The 20,896-nt window shown below is 32.5% G+C and overlaps 1 protein-coding gene across 1 annotated transcript in view; it reads right to left on the bottom strand.

The window, feature by feature from the left end:
* Positions 1-20,896, bottom strand: part of LOC124539599 (disintegrin and metalloproteinase domain-containing protein 22) — a 95,310-nt gene that overhangs the window by 27,455 nt on the left and 46,959 nt on the right. The gene's annotated exons all lie outside the window — the stretch shown is intronic.

Raw genomic sequence — 20,896 nt, 5'->3', positions numbered from 1 at the left:
TCATTTTGATTAAAAGAAACTTATTTGATTATTATAGTAGTGGGTAAATGCACCTCTTTCTGCGAAAGTGTAATGTCGCAGAAAGAGACTGCGGAGCGAGCGCGTAAAGAGAGTGCCTCTGTGGATTCGCTTCGACGAAGAAGACCGGGGAGAAGACAGCAGCGCTATGCGCAGCTTCTCCTCCAGCTGTAAACGTCGCCAGGAGTAGACATGTTCTCTGTACCCCGGGAACTGCTCTAGCTTGGAAGCCCATGGTGGGCCAACCGTCGGGGCGTTACGGTAGAATGCGCAAGCGATCCCGTGATGCCCCCCGTAGAGACGGAGTATGTATCGCTGGTTTTTTAGTGGAAAAAAAGTGGGTAAACGCGGTGACGTCATGGATGTTAAAGTCACGTGGACAGAGTCGTGTTGGAGAGCATGGGGACTGGATAACGACACTTGCGTTTGAGTAACTGATCAGCCCACACCTCCAAAGCGAAACTGTCGGTTTGGCTACTTAAGAACAAAGTTGTAAATCCGTAATTAAACTTCTGTCGCTATACCACGTGTTATTTTAATTCATCGTGACGCCGTACCACCGAACACAAAAAATGACAATTTTATCGCTCAGCCATCGCTGCCACCAATACATATATTTATAAGACTGGCAAATGGTTACCCTGATGTGAGTGATACCTCTCCCAATACTAATTGACGCTGTAAGAATTGATAACAATCTATTCTTACGTCGCAAATGGAGCACAAACCTTGGAACTAAGATAACACAACAAAAGGTATTGCTGTCTGGCAGTAGAATATCTGATGAGAGTATACAGGTATCGTATTTTGGTTGTAAAATAAGGCTATATACACTATGATGTATCATACAGAGCTCGTGCGTTACGATATTACATCGTATATTATATAGTATAAAAAAAAATCGAATTCAAATTTCGAATATGTTATTATACGCACAATTTGGCCCAACATAGGACGCAATGTAAGGGATCAACCCTTACAACAAATTTCCAACAGTAACAATCTCTATGGATATTTGAGACCAGTAACTAATTGCTGATCCATTTGCCTACCTATTAGAAACAATAAAAAAACAAGACTCCTTTAAAGTAGTCATCCTACACTTTGAGGTTTTAATCATATTGTACTACGATACCGAACTAGTATATTATCCTGGCGGTAACTACACTCACAAACTAGTCTTGTATATATAGAGCAAGACATTAAGGTATTATCTATAATTAACATTTTCGTTTAAGCTGTGTTTATTTATAATTGTATTTCGATTTTTAAATTTTATTGCAAAATCATTTAACATACTAGTGCAAAGGGTTTAAAAAAGTACACTGGTTGATATTTGACGAATAAAAACTTTCAAAAAGTTATTTATATAGAGGTATTTCACATGTTCTTTACAAACATGTTAATATATTTTGTTTTCTTTTTGAAGAAACGGCCTTGTTACACGTGGATAATCCACATTCCTGGCTTCTTCCTCAAACATCCTGAACAGTCACGAATATTTCATGTAAAGTAAAGTAAAGTAAAGTAACAGCCTGTACATTTCCCACTGTTGAGATAAGTTCTCTTCTTCCACTAAAGAGAGGGTTTGGAACATATTCCACCACGCTATTCCAATGCGGGTTGTTGGAATGCACTTGTGGCAGAATAAGACACACGCAGGTTTCCTCACGATGTTTTCCTTCACCGCCGAGCACGAGATGAATTATAAACACAAATTAAGCACGCATATCTATATATATATAGTGGTGCTTGCCTGGGTTTGAACCTGCAATCATCGGTTAAGATGCACGCGTTCTGACCACTAGGCCAACTCGGTATAGCATATTTCATATGTATATAGTTAATTTTCTGGGGATGAAGGAAAACATCTGAATGAAACATGCATGTTTCGGTTCAAATCTGCCACACATGTATCTATCAAAAGCAAGCATTAGTTTCATGGAATCAGCTTTATCACTGCCCAAAGAGGAGAGGCCTTAGCAATGGAACAGTAACCCTTTTGCATCTATCCTATACTAGTTGTCAGATTAACTTGCGATTAGGACTTTGATCACTAGTATTTGACATAAAAATTCTGGCCTATGTTCATCCTTGGAGTTCAAACTTCATCGAATTTGGTTCAATGGTGAAACCATAACTTTGTAATTCATTATAATATATGATATAATATTCCAATAAAAATAAATATAAAGAACGCTGAATCACAGATAATCTGTTAAACACTTCAGTACAAGGTACTTCAGTACAGAAACAAGTATTATAATAATTATAATCACACAGTATAAAACAAAGTTGCTTGCTGTTGCTTGTCTCTATGTATGTTTAGATCTTTAAAATTATATAACGGATTTTGATACGGTTTATCTTAATAGATAGATTGATTCAAGAGGAAGGTGTATATCTATAATACATGAACAATATAGTAGAAAAACACTGTTAATTTTAAAGGTTTTAAAGTGATGTAAATAAACACATTTTTTAATATCCGCACTGCACCTGTGCAAAGCCGGGTCGTGTTGCTTATATCTGTATAAAAAAATAAAAATAATTGCAGTCCAGTTCATTACGTACAGCTTATGACCGCGACAATACAATTTAACAAACAAGGGACAGGAAAACTATACAGGAAATGCGCTTTATAACAATAATGACCGATTTATAAATAACACTTACATTTTATAATAAAGGGAATTAATTAAAACATTATTGTACATTTATTCATTATCATTTGTTTTGTAAGTAGAATGGAATGTTAATTGCAATATAATAAGTACTTTTTGTTAGACAAAGTCATAAACACAAATGTTTGTGTCTGTCTTTCGAAAATTCACTATTTGGTCCACCATTTTGGGTATGCCGCCATGTTGGATTTAAAATGACGTCACAGTTAACCATATACTCTTAATCAAGCTGAACAGGTACAAAAAATTTCAGTTCAATCGTATTACAATATCTGCTTCTAGATTTAGTTGTACATATTTACATTGAAAAAAAAGGTTGTAATAAATATATTTTATATTATTTAACTAGACGACTTCATACCTTTGGAATTCAATATGTGTCGAAAATATAAATTAAAATTTACCCCCTTGAAATAGTAAAAAATAAATTAAAAAAAATATGTTACTACAAAACTTCATCAAAATTAATTCAGTGATTTAGCCGTAACATTTGCTTTCAGGGGTAAATCACCGAAGACCCAGAACACACAGAAGCTAAGTAATTGTTTTGACGTCTTTATACATGTATATTAGTCATTTACTGTTTGTTCCATATTGTGTTAATCTAGTAAAAATTGCGCTGAATTGATTTGTGTATAAAAATTTCCTCTGTACTTCATTACTCTGGGATTTCCATTTCGAAGATTAATGGTATATGACACACAGGTCAATTGTTGTGTGCAGTTGTAAATATGCTCGAAACAGTATTTTGTACCAAATCATTTACTGAGTTTAGGAAGCTTAAATTTGTTGTGTTTATTTTAATAAATTAGCACCCACTACGAAGTGATTAACATCAACTTCAAGCATTAACGGGAAAACTACGAAACCCATAATAAGCCGTCAGCTAGTTTAGTATGCCGAGATGGCCCAGTTAGAGCGCGTGCATCATAACCGATTACTGCGGGTTCAAACCCAGGTAAGCGCCACTGGATATTCATGTGCTTGATTTGTATTTATAATTCATCTCGTGCTCGGCGGTGAAGGAAAACATCGTGAGGCATGCATGTGTCTAATTTCATAGAAATTCGCCACTTGTGTATTCCACTAACCCGCATTGGAACAGCGTGGTGGAATATGTTCCAAACCTTCTCCTCAAAGGGAGAGGAGGCCTTAGCCCAGCAGTGGGAAATTTATAGGCAGTTATTGTAGTTTAGTATAAATATTTAGTATAATGATTTACAAATGCTTAACAATTAATAATACTTTCTAAACTTGGGTAGGTAACCACCATTTATCAGATATGGGTATATGTATCTCAGCCAAGTAACAATAGTCACACAGTGCAAGGAACTTAAGATATTTCTTACAGCGCCACCATCTATACACGATGGTTACCACTTACCATCAGGTGGTCCATAGCCCGCCCGCCTATTTAAATAAAAAAAAAAAACACAAAGATGATAGCTTCGTACATCATAATATTTCGCCCAAGTCAACAAAATTGTACGTAGAAGAATTTCATTAGGGTAACGAGAGGTTTCCTCATCATGTAACTGAACGCTCGTGTGTCCTGAATAGCTAACTAGGTCTCCCTAGTTAGGATACGGTTGGGGCTAGATTATTGCATTTAATTCATCAAATTAGTATAAAACAGATATGGATTAAGTCTGTGATAGAGGTATCCGTTTCTATAATAAAATTCCGCAGACATTTTTAACTTTGCCGTTTAGTAAATTCAAATCGTTTGTAAAAAGTACATTGGTAGAAAAAGCATATTATACGATACAAGATTTTATAGATGATAAAGCGTGGAGTTAATACCTGTTGTCCTACAAGCAGGATATATTAATTTAAATAATTGTATTCAATTAACATGACTTTGGATTTTTTAAATGTTAAAAAAGAGTAACTACTGAATTTCTTGCCGATTCTTCTCGGTAGAATGTACTCTCCGAACCGGTGGTAGCTTCACTTAATTGTAAAATGACGATTCAAAAGTGCTTGTAAAGCCTACTTTAATAAAGTTTATTTTGATTTTTGCTTTTGATTTTGATACAGCCGCAAAGTCGCAAAAATTTGTAGGACTTACTAATTTTATTTAATGGTATAGATGGCTAAGGGACGGTGGCTTACCCAATGGAAAGGGACTATCACAGCATCTTACCCCACTTGGAAATCCGCAAAACCGGAGGGCTTGCAGGTGCGTTGCTGGTTTTTAAAAAAATGTGTTTGCTCTTTCTTGATGGTACTCAAGTCGTATCGGTTATATTTATGTAATAAATTGTAATATGACTAAAATAGCTTTAAATATAACTAATATCTAAAGAACATATCGATTTTCTTTGATTAGACAATTTTAATAAACTAACACTAAATATTTCATTGAATATTTTAGGGAATAGCTGAATTACTTTACGCACGGTAAAACAAAGATTTCAATGACATGTATCGTATATTATGGTGCGAACATTATAAAGTAAATAATCATCAATTCAACAATCAACAAATAATTATCATTTGTTTATGTATATGAAATACTTTTTAAAACCTCGACTCTTATCGTCATTTCATCAGAAACTACATACCAATTTAAATCAAATCAAAATAAACTTTATTCAAGTAGGTTTTTCAAGCACTTTTGAATCGTCATTTAACAATTAAGTGAATCACCGGTTCGTAAAATAGATTCTACTTTAAAACTTTTTTTTTAAAGTTTTAAAGATTTTTTTTAAAACATTCGTGTATCTCTTACACAATAAATAAAATTTGATAAAATTGACTGGGTCAAAATATGTGCTAAAATCCAAGTCTATGCGTAACAATTTAATCGAGTTCGAAATAAAAATGGCTAAATAAATGAATTAAACAGTACGCTAAGTAAGCTAACGTCTATTGCCTAGATGCGGATCGATGACCTAACAATTGTGGCTTAATTTAACTCATCAGCATTCCCGCTCATTGAATGATACCGGGGCGGACATGTGGCGAACATTTCGGACGAATTTGGCGACAAATTTCATATTCAACTTGTATCATCTATATTAAAAAAAGCAAGGCGACGTTTTTATTAAAATATTTATCAGAAAAAAACCTACGAAAGCAATATACATAAAACTTATTCAAGAACGTGTAACACAAATCAGAAAAGATTTTGACGTTCTTATATTAATATAGTAAATGTGAAAGACACTCTGTCTGTCCGTCGCTTTTTCACGACCAAACGGCTGAACAGCATTTGATGAAATTTGGTATGAAGCAAACTTGAACTCCAAGAAAGAACTTAGGCAACTTTTTTTGCCCAACACATGACAAGCAACCCTAAAACGCGAATGAAACTACGGGCGACTACTAACATTATATATTATTTTACATATAATTAGTTATGCTTCGCAGTTTCTCCCGCATTAAATTTAGTCCATGTTGTTGGTGGTAAGGTTGGGGGCCTTGTAAAACCGACGTGAGCGGGTACCAACCACTTATCAGATATTCTACCATCAAACAGCAACATTGTGATCCATTTTTAATTGCAAATGGGCCAGTGTAACTACGGACCATAACATCATAGCTCCCAAGGTTGATATTTAAGCTTTTAAATTAACATGGGTTTTTTTTATTACTAAAGTTATATACATTATATATTTATATTATATTATATAGTTATATACATTAAATATATATTATATAAATAATTTAATAAAATTTATTAAATATTATCTACCCGCAAACTTCAGTCTCGTGAATAAGACATTCGTATATAATATCGAAATATCGAGCTCCACCGAATAAAAATAAAAAACATTGTAAATATCCCGAAATTAATAACTTTAGTAATGGTTAATATTTCTTACAGCAAAAATGTCTACGACGGTGAACATTTGACTTCAGTTTTTTTGTCTACAAAACACTATTACAAGCCTGAATTAAATGCCCTATTAAATACAATACTAAAGTTATATTAAGAACATAGGCATTAAGGATAAATACGAAATCAAATGAGATATAAATTGTAATATTTTTTGTTAGTCTAATTTAACATGAACGTTATGTTTTTTTTAATGTTTTAAACAATTTTGCATTGCAATAACAACTGAGCGAACGGTTGGTCGTGGGAAAATTTAGATCTTATTCCACTACGCTTCTTCTATGTTAGATATTTATTTAATCTAAGTTCATTCGATTAAAATTCCTTGCTACCATGTATATGCCTATTAAACGTTTCACCATTAAAACACATCGTAAGATTAATGTGATGTTTCGACATACAAAATAAAGTGCAATGCCACACGCGTGGCTTTTCGGTACAATTATGAAGTGGCCCACTTAATGGGTTATTTATAGCAAAGTTTTTGCGTATCGCTTAACGATATATTCGCTCTCTCACACGATTACACGGTTTAATTGAATGCCGATTGTCGTAAAACAAGTTGAGGAGTTACAGATACTCTTTTCACTCGACCGGCTAATACAAGTCAATAACTGAATCTAGAATCATGACTGTCTCTTGCGAAGAACAGTATATTTATTATTATTACAATTTCTACACTCGTGTTTTAGGAGTTGGTTGGTAGACTATGTCTTTCCTTCCTTAAATTTCATTTCATTTCATTTCCTTAGAGTTGTAGCTTTTTTTATTCATAGCAAATTTAATGAAATTTAATTAAGTTTTGTGCCGTGAAAAAGCAATAGTCACTATCGCAAATAAAATTAATTAAAAAAGCTACTTTCGCAATTATATTATTAGTATAGATATATACATAAAGGAAATCAAACATCCATATGTATTTTGGTACATCCTATGTTTGATTTCATCGCGAACAAAATAAATAATAAGTTCACAGTTCATTTAATCGTATGATTTTATTAACTATAATAATAATAAAAAAAAACTTTTTTTCGGTACTGATACTACATCAATTTTAAACAAAATAAAAAAAATACTACGAAAATCTTTATTAATATGTTTTCGATTTAATTAATCAAATATCTCAAATCAAGAAATGTCCAATTAACCGAATACCAGGAAATCATAAGTTGCTAGGAGTGCTGAGCAGTTCAAGTTGTGAAACGATGGCGTCGTATGAAACCGACAGGAAACCGTGGGCCGTGTCAAAGCTAACCCCAATACTGTCCTATTTATACGCTATCTCAGAAGAAATTAGGTGTATGTTTAACTAGTTAAGACCCGCGGGCGCATACATGATTTAACAATACTATAACTTCTAGCATTTTATGCTTGCCTTTGAATATTATATGATTAGAAAGAACTGAGCTCTACTACATGTTTGTATGTTATATAAAAAAATCTACTTAAAATTTACTTAATTGTTTCTTTTATATAATATGATTAAGAGTATCTATGTTGCACTATTTATACCTGCTATATAACACTATCTCTTACAGCTGTGGGTTGGCTGGAAGAAATTTCTTTTAGAAATAAGCCCGCCATAGCGAACAATAATTTCATGTGTAAAATTACCATGTAAAATTTCACAGTGCCATAAAGAGTATTACATATAATGTAAAGTAATAAGGTTGCTCCTCGCCTTTTAAGGAAGAGGTATCGTGTTTATTTTACAAGTTGCTCTTGGGCATGTATCACATCTAAAATATATAGCCTATTCTAAGGGAAGTGGGAAAAAAGATAATAAACCTCAGATTATAAATAAACTATATTGTCCACTACTAAGAATTTATAATGAATATACATTTATTTATCAAACAACACTATTACACTTATCTACTTATATTCACTTTAATTTTACTTCTCCGATCCGACCGTCGTAATTCAAAGCGCCATTTATACGCAAAACCATAAACAACATAGACTAACCAAGCTCTCAACCAATGATATCGCGTCAATTTAATGACAAATGTTGTTTATTTGGCTTTTTTCAATTTTGATTGGAGCAGCGTATACATGCTCGATATATATGTATAGCTTATCTATAAATTGTTAATCACGGCTGTTTCACTAGTAACTAGTATATAAATTTTTAATATTTCGTTTGTGTTTTGCAGCCATAGTGCGTGATGCACATACATACATTAGTCGCCTACACAGCACACGGCACGCTTGTTAAATACTGTCACGATTCCAGACATGAACACGCGCCTAGTAATAAAGTCTATATAATAAGTTTGAAGTTTCAATTACGTATAAATTAGTACCATATTAGGTACGTATTCAAATGATTCAGGTGGATCATTGTGCCGTCTGGGTAGGTACCACCCACCCATCAGATATTCTACCGCCAAATAACAGTACTCAGTATTGTTGTGTTCCGGTTTGAAGGGCGAGTGAGCCAGTGTAACTACAGGCACATGGGACATAACATCTTAGTTCCCAAGGTTGGTGGCACATTGACGATGTAAGGAATAGTTAATATTTCTTACAGCGTCATTGTCTATGGGTGATGTTGACCACTTAACCTCAGGTGGCCCATATGCTCGTCTGCCAACCCATACCATAAAAAAATATTGCATTAATTTGTTTTGTTTAATTCATAACCTATTAGCATGAGACGCATGAGATCCAAAAATAGTCTCATCGGATATTTCGATCGGGATCTGCATTTCTGATAGAGATTTAAGTTTAACTAGCAACCCGTCCCGGTTTGCGCACCGGTAAAATACTGATATTAAATATACCACAAAATATATTATGACATGACATTAGAAACTACTGAAATTATCAGTGTTTCTTCACCATCCATGTATTAAATATACAAGAATTCCTCTCGAATCACTCTATCTATTAAGAAATTCGAATCATAATCCGTTGCGTAATTTTAAAAATCTAAGCTAAAAATCTAAAAGTCGCTTACCGCAGTCTGTCCCTATATATAGTCTATTCCAATGGGAAGAGGAGAAAAGGTAAATAAACAACTTTGACCTTGAATTGATATGTCATTTGCGTTCGACTAGTGAGGTGAAAATAATTGAATGAATGGGTAATTAATGCTAAAGAACGATATATTTTTTTTGATTTTAAAAGTAATTTTCCGTTTAAACAAAGTCAGGTCGTAATAAAAAACTTCAGAGAATTTAATTTAATTAATAATTCATATTATATATTACAACTAATTAAATAAATATATTTAAAAAAAAATATCTATAATGAATTTTAAAACTCGTCTACATTCGTTTAGCGAACATGCCTAGTTGAGGCCCCTATTTTTAATGTTCGTCATCGAGAAATGGCGTCTTGAATGTCGACAAAACTGTTTTCGTTACTTTGGAAGTGAAATTAAAGTGGATCTATGTAGTTTAGTGAAATATTGTTGTATTACAAATGAAGATATATTAATCAAGAACTGTTTGTAGTTAATCTTATAGTGGAATAATCAACAAAACACTTGTGATATTGAAAAATACAGTATGTTTTGAATGTTTCCTTTTGTCATTGGAATGGACTATATATAGGGACAGACTGCGGTAAGCGACTTTGTTTTATACTATGTAATGAATTAACTCCCTTGAACCAGTTAGAAACTCTATACAAACACGATAAGTTAAGGCAAAGTTTTTACACCAAGATTTCGACTGGACAAAGTTAGGACATTCTTCCTCGGGCAAGGTATTAGTTCAGTCAAGACATTTTTCATTTGTCTGTAAGTAATTTAACAAGTAAGGCATATTATGCCGTGCAGGATTATAAAAAATAATGATAGTAGAGCTTCTTATAACATTCCTTGAAGGTTTTATATCGTGTATTTTTTTTTTTTGCAAAGTTATAACTACCGAGTTTCCAGCCAGTTCTTTTTGAAAGAATAAAGGTTTCGATTCCATGCGAAGCCGTACCAATAGCTAGTTAGAATATACATAATTACACTAGTCACGAAACATGTTATATATACTTATAAATATAAATAAAAAAAAGCATAATAAATCGTTTCAGGGAAAGCTACAAACCGCCGCTAGATGAAATCTCATCTCGACACGATAAGCTGATAACAGGTGATTTATAACGGCTGTTACGGATTAAGTTTTATCTTAACGGTATTACTGAGACAGACTAAACGTTTGTACCGTACACAAAACAACATTCGCAACTATCACAGATAAATAATCGTTAAGTCATTAATAAACTTTATTTGAAACGTGTAGGGCGTACTTTAACTGTCGTTTTACAAATTTAAATTAAACGGTGATCAATTTTACGGGTTGAATATTGTATTGAGAAAAACGTCAAGTATACCTAGTACGACACAACTTAGAAGTAGCATCGGCAAAATTTGTAAAACCGATCACATCCGAATTAAGTACGCTATCCCAAATTATCAATATTTACTTCTTATTTGAATATGATCTTTATACAAACGTAATAACTTGTAATATCATATGACATAATATATTCGTCTCTGGTTGAACAGACTCGAGTATCTATAGCGATGAATAGCGTCGAAAGGCGCGTTAGGAAGCTATTTCTATTGGTTGTATAAATCGATAGTAATCGGTGTTATAAAATTTGCCGATGCTACATCTAAGTTGTGTCGTACTGTAACTACTTTCTGTTTTCAAGTAAATGTTTAGTAAATATTTATCAGTGTTAAATTTAACCTCGAAGTTATTAAAAAGAGAAGAAAGATAACTCAAATTTTGTTCTTGTGAATGATACTAATTCTCAAAATGATCAAATAAGGACACGAAAAAACATAAAATGCATACAGGCGTTCTGAGAATCGTTACAATTTTTATAAATGCAATGATCTCATAAAAATATAATATTTGTAAACTAAATAGCACGTGTCGTTGAAACGAAACTTAACGCGTGTAATAACTATTATTTTATACGTTTACTATAAATAAGGAATATGTTTACGGAAGACAGGCGCTGCTATGACCAAATTCGTGATAATTATCATTCGCTATAAATTTATTTGTTTGTCGGAGTAAATACGATGATATTTATTATTTAATACATTAAAGGAAATAGGAAAATTAAATATGTATTACATTTACCCAAATGTGGACTAAGCAGCACCACTCTTGGTTTTTAATAGTACTAGTTGTCGCCCGCGGTGTCGCTTATTTAATTGATATCGAGGGTGTTGATTATTATGTAAAAGGAAAAAAAAATGGCCTATGTCCTTTCTTGAAATATAAGTTTTCTTCATACCAAATTACATCAAAATCGGTTCATTGGTTTGCTCGTGAACGAGCGACAAAGAGACAGTCACATTCATATTTAAAATATTAGTACAGAAGTAAAGACTAGCGATCCGCCCCTACTTCGCACTGGTGCAATGCTGATACTAAATTTACTACAGAATGTCATTATACTTCTACATTGTTCAAAGCTTCTTTGTCATTAGACAATACAAACCGCTATGGCCTGCATTTTAATCCAATATCTTCGAAATTATCCATTACCTTTACATATGTAAAGGCTTAATTAAATAAGGATTAATGTTTTATTGCTTAAAATCAATTCGTAAATAAGCCATTATTTACTATAATTTAAAAAATATACATACATATACCATCGCGGACTTTTTTGTACACCTTTTAAAGCTTTACAATACTGTAGTTAATTATTTGGATCTATCTCATAGGGCCAGCATATTCAATGCACGCGCAATAAAAATATATACATATATATTTTACGACATCACATAAACCTCTAAAATTATCAGCGTTTCTCTCATTGTATTATGCATGTATTATACATATATCACACGGTGCTCGCGAGTAATGTTACTAGAACTGGCTTTGACACACTACCGTGTGTCTAGATAAACCTTCTTCTTAATCACTCTATATATTAAGGAACCCCATCAAAATATTGCGTGTTTTTAAAGATCTAAGCATACACAGAGCAGACAGGCAACGAAGAGCGACTTTGTTATAGATTATAAATGCAAAAATAATTCTGTAAGTTACGCGTTTAATGATGGAGTTTGGTATGAATTTTGAACTCAAGAAATGACATAGTATACCTAAAACTTTAGACCTAGCGGGCAGAAACTAACATTTTAATTAATAAATAAGCAAATGGCTCACAGCTTATAGAATGCTATTCTGCGCCGTACATACCATCTGATTCATAGCTGCTTCCACGCAATCCCAAAACGAAACAAAGGTGATTTTTGATTAATGGTTATATCTGAACGGGCAGCTTGTTTTTGCAACTTTGCTTAAACTGTTTTTATACATGCATCATACCATACCATCCCTATATATACGTATGTATATTAACTAGAAATAGCCTTTGATATCCCGGCTTTATAGGTACGAGTAGATTTTTTCTTCTGTTTCGACATAAAGGATAATTGATCCAGTTCATAGCATAGTAAAGTTCATCAACATCAAAAGCTAAGTCTTCCTATCTCCTTGAGGCAAAAGTTTGGAACAAATTCCACTACGCTGTTCTAATGCGGGTTGATCAAAAAATCAAAATCAAAATCAAAATAAACTTTATTCAAGTAGGCTTTTATAAGCACTTTTGAATCGTCATTTTACAATTAAGTGAAGCTACCACCGGTTCGGAAAGTAGATTCTACCGAGAAGAACCGGCAAGAAACTCAGTAGTTACTCTTTTTTAACATTTAAAAAATACAACGTCATGTTAATTAAATACAATTATTTCAATTAATGTATCCTGCTTGGAAGTCAACAGGTATTAACTCCACGCTTTTTTATCATCTACAAAATCTTGTATCGAATAGTATGCTTTTTCTACCAATGTATTTTTAACAAACGATTTGAATTTACTAAACGGCAAAGTTAAAAATTTCTGCGGAATTTTATTATAGAAACGGATACCTTGCCCCAAGAAGGATCCATTGACTTTGCGGAGTCGGAAACTTGGCGTTATAAGTTTATCCTTACTTCTAGTGCATATACAATGATTATCACTGATTTTATCAAAGTGATCAATGTTACTGTGAATATACATGATATTGTTGTAAATATATTGCGACGCAACAGTAAGTATTCCTACTCTGTTAAAAACATCCCGAAGAGAGTCTCTAGCTCCAAGATTATAAATAAACCGAATTGCTCTCTTTTGTAAAATAAAGACAGATTCAATATCTGCAGCGTTACCCCAAAGTAATATGCCATATGACATAATACTGTGAAAATAACCAAAATAAACTAAACGAGCGGTATCAATATCAGTTAGTTGTCTAACTTTTCTAACCGCGTATGTTGCGGAGCTGAGTCTTCCTGTTAGGGATGATAAATGAGAGGTCCACTGAAGTCTGGAATCTAATTCTATTCCTAAAAACACCGTAGTATCAGCTACTTCAAGACGGTCACCATTTAAAGATATATTATAATTTATGGCAGAATTTGATTGAAATTATTCACATGCAAATTTCCTCATGAGTATAAGTTCAGGTTCCTTCACCGCCGAGGACGAGATGAATTATAGATATAAATTAAGCACATGAAAACTCAGTGGTGCTTGCCTGGGTTTGATACCGTAATCATCGGTTAAGATGCAGGCGTTCTAACCACTGGGTCGCCTCGGCTCAGTACAGTTGCTAAATGTTTTATTTAAAAATTTATTTTATATTATTTTATTTATTTATAATTTTATTTAAAAGTATTACACTTTTTGATTCTTCAACAAATAAAACATTTAGCAATAGGATTTTTTATTTTATATCGTACATGCTGGCAGCGTGAGTATGACGTGGAACATATTATGACAGCGAAAAAAAGGGATATTTAAAAAAGATTTCGAGATAGATATACTACGAACGTGCGTACGAACTACACTTATACTATTATTATTTTTAAGGTTAATTAATATATAACTTCAGGCGTATTCTTTTTCAACTGCACTGATATATTCCTTTCTTTGTCTACATACGTGAGATAAATATGTGTCTTTAATTTGAGACATCGTAATTGAAGCTCTGGCTTATAGCAAATTTGACACTCAGATCAGTTCCGATGACGGTCAGGACAATTTCGGCTCAGCAGCGCTATTCTGAACGATTAAAAATCACCGGAAATCACGATCGTGAAAACAAGAATATTAATAACATACAACAAACACTTCTTAAGTGAGAAACTAGTCAAAAAATACATTGGTAGAAAAAGCATATTATTCGATACAAGATTTTATAGCTGATAAAAAAGCGTGGAGTTAATACTGTTGACTTCCAAGCAGGATATATTAATTTAAATAATTGTATTTAACTAGCAGGACTTCGTATTTTAAATGTTAAAAAAGAGTAACTACTGAGTTTCTTGCCTGTTCTTCTCGGTAGAGTCTACTTTACGAACCGATAGTAGCTTCACTTAATTGTAAAATGACGATTCAAGAGTGCATGTAAAAGCCTACTTGAATAAAGTTTATTTTGATTTGATTTGATTAATATAATACTTAAGGTATGTTGGAAACGTTTTGATTCAATTAATTGTATCGTGAAAATCATAAACAAACTCACATTAATTAATTAAGTACGTTTTAAATAAAAACTATAACAAAGTTGAAAAATAGTCAAATTTAAATTAAACTAATTACATTATTAAATGTAAGTAAAACTAATGCATTGTGTGAAGCGCGTTTTAACATTATAAAAGGCAGGATTCACCGATCCATGAACTTTAGATTAGGGTTGTCATCCGTACAAAACATACATTACAATAGATAGCTTGATAGAGCATTCTTGTTACCGTTTAACAATAAAATGTGTGTTTTTGTTCGTTCTTGAACTATATCATTCGATTGTGACAAAACTTTGCCTCGAGGTTGTCTGCATTGGCCATGAAGACACTGACCCAAAAAAAAAACATATTTTTCGTTCAGCATAAACGTTGTAAGTCACTTATTGTATCCGTTCAAAGCCGGGACGGTTAGCTAGTATTTTTTTTATGATAGGTGGCAAACGAGCAGGAGGCTCACCTGATGGAAAGTGACTACCAACGCCCACGGACATCGGGATGTTCTCAAATCGTGGAGATAAGACAAATGGTGTTTTTTTAGCGGTTAACGCGCAAACATGTGTCAAAGAGTCAGTCAACAACTCCAACCAAACGATAAGTGAGGTATTTTGGAGGAAAAATAAATACTTAAAAAATACTTGCAAATATATTCGAAACTAAATATGACAGAATTGGTAGGAAAAATGTAACACAAAAATAATAAGAATATAACGCGATAATACTGAGGATTGCTGTTTGGCTTTAGAATATTGTGTATTAGTGGTGATTGGGTAGAGCTTAGAGGTAGTTACCAAAAAGTAAGTGTTTAGTCAAACATCGCTTCTTACGAATACAATTTAAATGAACACAGAAAGAGAAAGAAAAACTACATATAAATTTAGGCGATCATTTGTTCGAAGTTAGCTTTGTAAACCATACAAGCCTTCGTTTAATCAGTAGTTCCCATATTTTCTAAATATTATTTTTCTTTTGAGTAAACTGTATGTTCGACATAATAATGTGCATAAATGTGCCAACCCTATATTCCTTTTATGTATGCATGCATACATATACTAATGTGAATTGTACCTACAAAAGTTTAGACTAGCCAACCATAACGATTAAGTATTATTATCGTTCACACGATTTTATTCCTTATGGCTTACACATTAAGTGCTCAGGTCACTTGATATATATTTTATTCAGTCCAATAATCGTGCTACGACAAATAGCATTATATAAATACGACTATTATTTAATATTATTTACTTTGCATATCTTAATAATCAAAGAGAGATGCAAATCATTTGCTTAATTCATACACAAATGCAATTATGTATCTATATTATCTTATTGTTAACCGACTTCAAAAAAGGATGTATAAGTGATTTACATTTAAAAAGACTCAATATTGATTTGGGTTGCAAATTTTTATTAAGAACGGCAGATGTTTGTACCATCTGGTCGTAAGTGGTCACATAGGAACGTAGATATATTATTTAATATTGAATAAATGAAGCTGAAATCTTTAACCAATTGAGCTGAAATTTTATATGCACATTCAGATTGGATCTCGGAACTTTTATATCAGATGAATTGTGTCAAATATGAAATGTTAAAATATAAAATAAAAAAGGTTACCAACAATCTTAAATCTTTATTTTACTAATAAATAAACATGTCTCATGCAGGTACATCAGTTATGTGTATCAGTTAATTTTTCTTTAATAGCACATAAAGAAAGACTACACAATAACAGCTAAATATTTCATAAACTTCCATCAAAAAGGATGTCGTATTTAAAGCGTCCCCAAGGCATCAATGTTACAAAAAAAAACATTCGAGTCGTCCCTTTTTAACTTTTTTTTTCACACATCCATGACGCACTCTGACTTCCTCCCATTGTGAGAATATTATGAATCGTAAACTTGACTTAGTAGTAATATGGATTCGGTGGACGTCCTCGTTGTGGATACTTGTATTATTTTGTTAATTTTATACAAATGTTTTATTAATAGAACTCTATAAATATACAGACCAACTATCAGAACGAGCAAGGAGTATTTTATCTCGTTATATTTCTTAAAATATTGGTTTGATTTGAAAACTGTTAAATACGATCTTCTATACATATAATAATTGGCTAAGCTCTGGCACGGCTAGATCGATTTTGACGGGACTTTCACTGGTAGGTAGTTAGCTAATGTAAGAAGGAGTAACTTAGGCTATAACTATATTTTTTTTATTAAATTCGATCGTGCACGAACACAGCACAGATAGTCTATAAAAACGTTTACGTTTGTTAAAGTCACATGTCCTATAAAAACGCAATACTTAGTATTGTTTTGTTCCAGTTTAAAGATTTTTGAGAGCCAGTGTAACTATAGCCACAAACAAGGCTTATAATATCTTGGTCCTCAAAGTTCGTGGTTTGCTCAGAAATGATAGTAACGGCAACAATGTCTACAGGCAGTGGTGACCACGTACCAACAGTATATTTGGAAAGGTACTGATTAGAGAAAATGGAGTTGTATAAACGTTAATTGTAACTAAAAAGAAGTTATAAATAGAAGAGGTAAATAACGAAAAGTCGTCGATTTTTCCATAGACATTTTGAAGACTCACAAATCTCCTACATAAAGTTTTTGGATAAGTGTTATAATTTTGGCAACGTCCGCTTCGAAAGAGCCTGAACTGACAATTTTCTCTCCGATTACGTCAACATATTGAGCTGTATCTCAAAGAATTTGCAACCATAAACTTAAATATACGAGTACCATCAATACGATGAGGAAGTTTTACGATAGTCGATATATGATCCAAAAAACTTACCTCTTTTTATTATCTATCTATCTATCTATCTGTCTATCTATCTATCTATACATATAAAATGATATGTCCTGACTGACTGATACATTATCGCCGAGCGTTAACTCTTAAAGTAAGGGCCCTAAATTTGGCAAGTAGGATCATTTTATTGAGTAGACTCGGATGGACAAGCAATTTTAGAAATTCTACCCCTAGGGAGGTATATATAAGGGATTGTTTGTATGGAACTCCGTCATTTTTTAAGTTAAAAACATAAAACTTTATTTTTGGAATACTGATTAAAAATGAGAAGACACGTATTTAAACGTTTCTTGATATTTTACCCTAGGAGAAGAAATACAAACAACTGTGGCAAAAATACATTCAACTTCCAGCTAGAAAAGCCGCATGCAACAGATAGTTTTAGTATACATATACTTTTATTCTTGAATTGGTCATAATAAACATAATAATTCATAAAGTAATAAGGAAATGTTTATGTAACTTTATAACTGTACTTGAGGTTGTTTTAACGATATTATATTTAATACATAACAAACGATAAGTTAAGAGAAAGGCAATTTCTGTTATAAAATATTAGATGGCTAGTTCAATACTTTTAATACTTAATAGGTATTTGTAATAGTGTTTGTTCCATCGCCGGGCTATGATTTGTCTAAACTTTTAATTTTTTTTATGTGATAGGTGGCAAACGAGGAGGCTCACCTGATGGAAAGTGACTACCACCGCCCATGGACATCCGCAACACCAGGGGGCTTGCAGGTGCGTTGCCGGCCTTTAAGAAAGGAGTACGCTCTTTTCTTTGAAGGTTCCCATGTCGTATCGGTTCTGAAAAACCGCCGGCGAAAGCTGGTTCCACAAAATGGTTGTACGAGGCAGAAAAATTACGAAATCTTATTCCACCAAGTTTCTTTAATGCAATTTGCATTGGAAACACAAGCAATTACTTCATTTGAAACATACGTACGTCCTAACGATGTTTTCCTTTACCACTGAGAATAAACCAAATATTATGGACATCAAAAATCATTCGTTCTAACCACGTGTTAATGCAAGACTATTAATTAATATATTATGCGTTACTTGTCATACAAGACTTCGCTTACGTTGTAGGGGGCCAGTTGTAAGGTGTTAGGTATAAAAAGTAGTCAGTCCTTCCTTGGTGTTTAGGCTTACTACATACATTTGAAGCGATCTGTCGCATGAATACGGGCCCTATTTATATACAGAACCAACGTAAATTTGAGAAGTACCTTTAAATACTTTACCTTTTAAATCTAGCTCAACAATCGTTAATGCATTTTTTTTAATAGTTATCTTACGTACTGCAAGGTCGGTTAGCCGTGGGGCTGCTTTCTCTCATTACGAAAATTATACCCAGTGTTGCCCACATAAACCTTACGCAAGGTTGCAGTACTTTGAATAATCATAACATTTAAACGGATTATTTGCATGTAATTGGTGGGCACTTAATATTATATAATTTATCCTAAGTAACCGAGAACATAATATGTACGTTTGTATATTATTTGAAACATTTTTTACTGGCCAATCGCGTCTATTGAGACATTGGTCTCGGGATAAAAAAAACATTGACATTTTAAAATTAGAACAAAAAAAACAAATATTACCCAATGGAAGAAACTCATATTTTAATGGCGCAAAGTATTTCTACATTTAAAAAAAAAAACAAATGCATATAACATTGTGTATACATTCTAATTTTTTTTAATTCATATATGCAGGCAAAGAAAAAATTTTTAGAACCTTAACATCATATAAATTCCAATAATATAAATATGTTTGAAGCGCGCAAAATCATACACGTTTTCTTCATAATAACAAAACTGATTCATATCGAATTTCAACTAATGGACAAAATAGATATAAATAATAATTTTATACAGGTATAAATATAGACAGATGGAATTATAAAGATAAGCCATCAGAAGTTTAGCGCTATAACATATTTATAGAAGTGCTGAAAGTTATCCTTTTAAAAAGTTCAAGGCAACCAAAAACGTTACGAATTGTTTTGATTCCAGTTTATTTGGTCATAGCAGAAACTATGTCACGGAGTGCATATCGTATTTTAAACTATGTTCTATTTATACGGAAGAATATAAAAAATATATTCTAGAAAAAATGATTTACATATTATTTATACTAGAAATAAAAACAGGTTTGTAAACCAAGCTCTTCGCTTACATACGATACAGGGAATGTTTTTTTTTTATTATAATACCTATAATACGAGAATATATCATTAATTAAATAAATAAACAAATTAAAGAAATTTGCTATTAATATAATTTAATTATAATAATAATGATATTTGGCTTTTTTTTAGATTATGTATCGTGTCCTAATAAACATTTCTTTTTTTTCTTTCTTAAACAAAATGAATCAGTATATCTTATTACTCATTTAAGTAATACAAAATACTTGTTGTGCTTGGATTAAGTCGTATTCCAAATTAATGATTAAGATCAATAATTATGGATAACCTCATTGTAAATCTGGTTTGTTTTAAAAGATTAACTATTCGAGTTACTTGCTAATTCTTCTCGCTGGAAACAGCTTTCCGAAATGGTTATAGAGTTGAAATATATAGACGATTCAAAACTCTTTATTGTATAAATAACTACTTCAATCAAATATATTTGATTTGTATGTTGCGTAGCTTTCATTGTTTGTTTTATAGCTATACCTACGACTCTCAATGGCTGTGAACAGTGGCGAATTTTAGTTGTTATTATTGTTTAAATACAAAAAGATGATCGATATGCCCGTGTATTTGGAGGGCATAATGATGAAGAGTTAAATCATTTTATCTTTCGATCAAGCTAACTAAACAATGTGGGAAAGTCACTTAATGATAGGGTTTTGTTCAAGTCTGTCTAGGCTTACTACCCACTCACTACCCACCTTTCATATATCCTACCGCTAAATCGCAGTACTTCACTCGAATATGAAAATAAATAATTATTTCTGAAATAAAA

This window comes from Vanessa cardui, chromosome 23, assembly GCF_905220365.1.
Source record: "Vanessa cardui chromosome 23, ilVanCard2.1, whole genome shotgun sequence".
Lineage (NCBI taxonomy): Eukaryota > Metazoa > Arthropoda > Insecta > Lepidoptera > Nymphalidae > Vanessa > Vanessa cardui.
The sequence above is the reverse complement of the archived record's forward strand: the minus strand, read 5'-3'. Positions and strand labels throughout refer to the sequence as shown.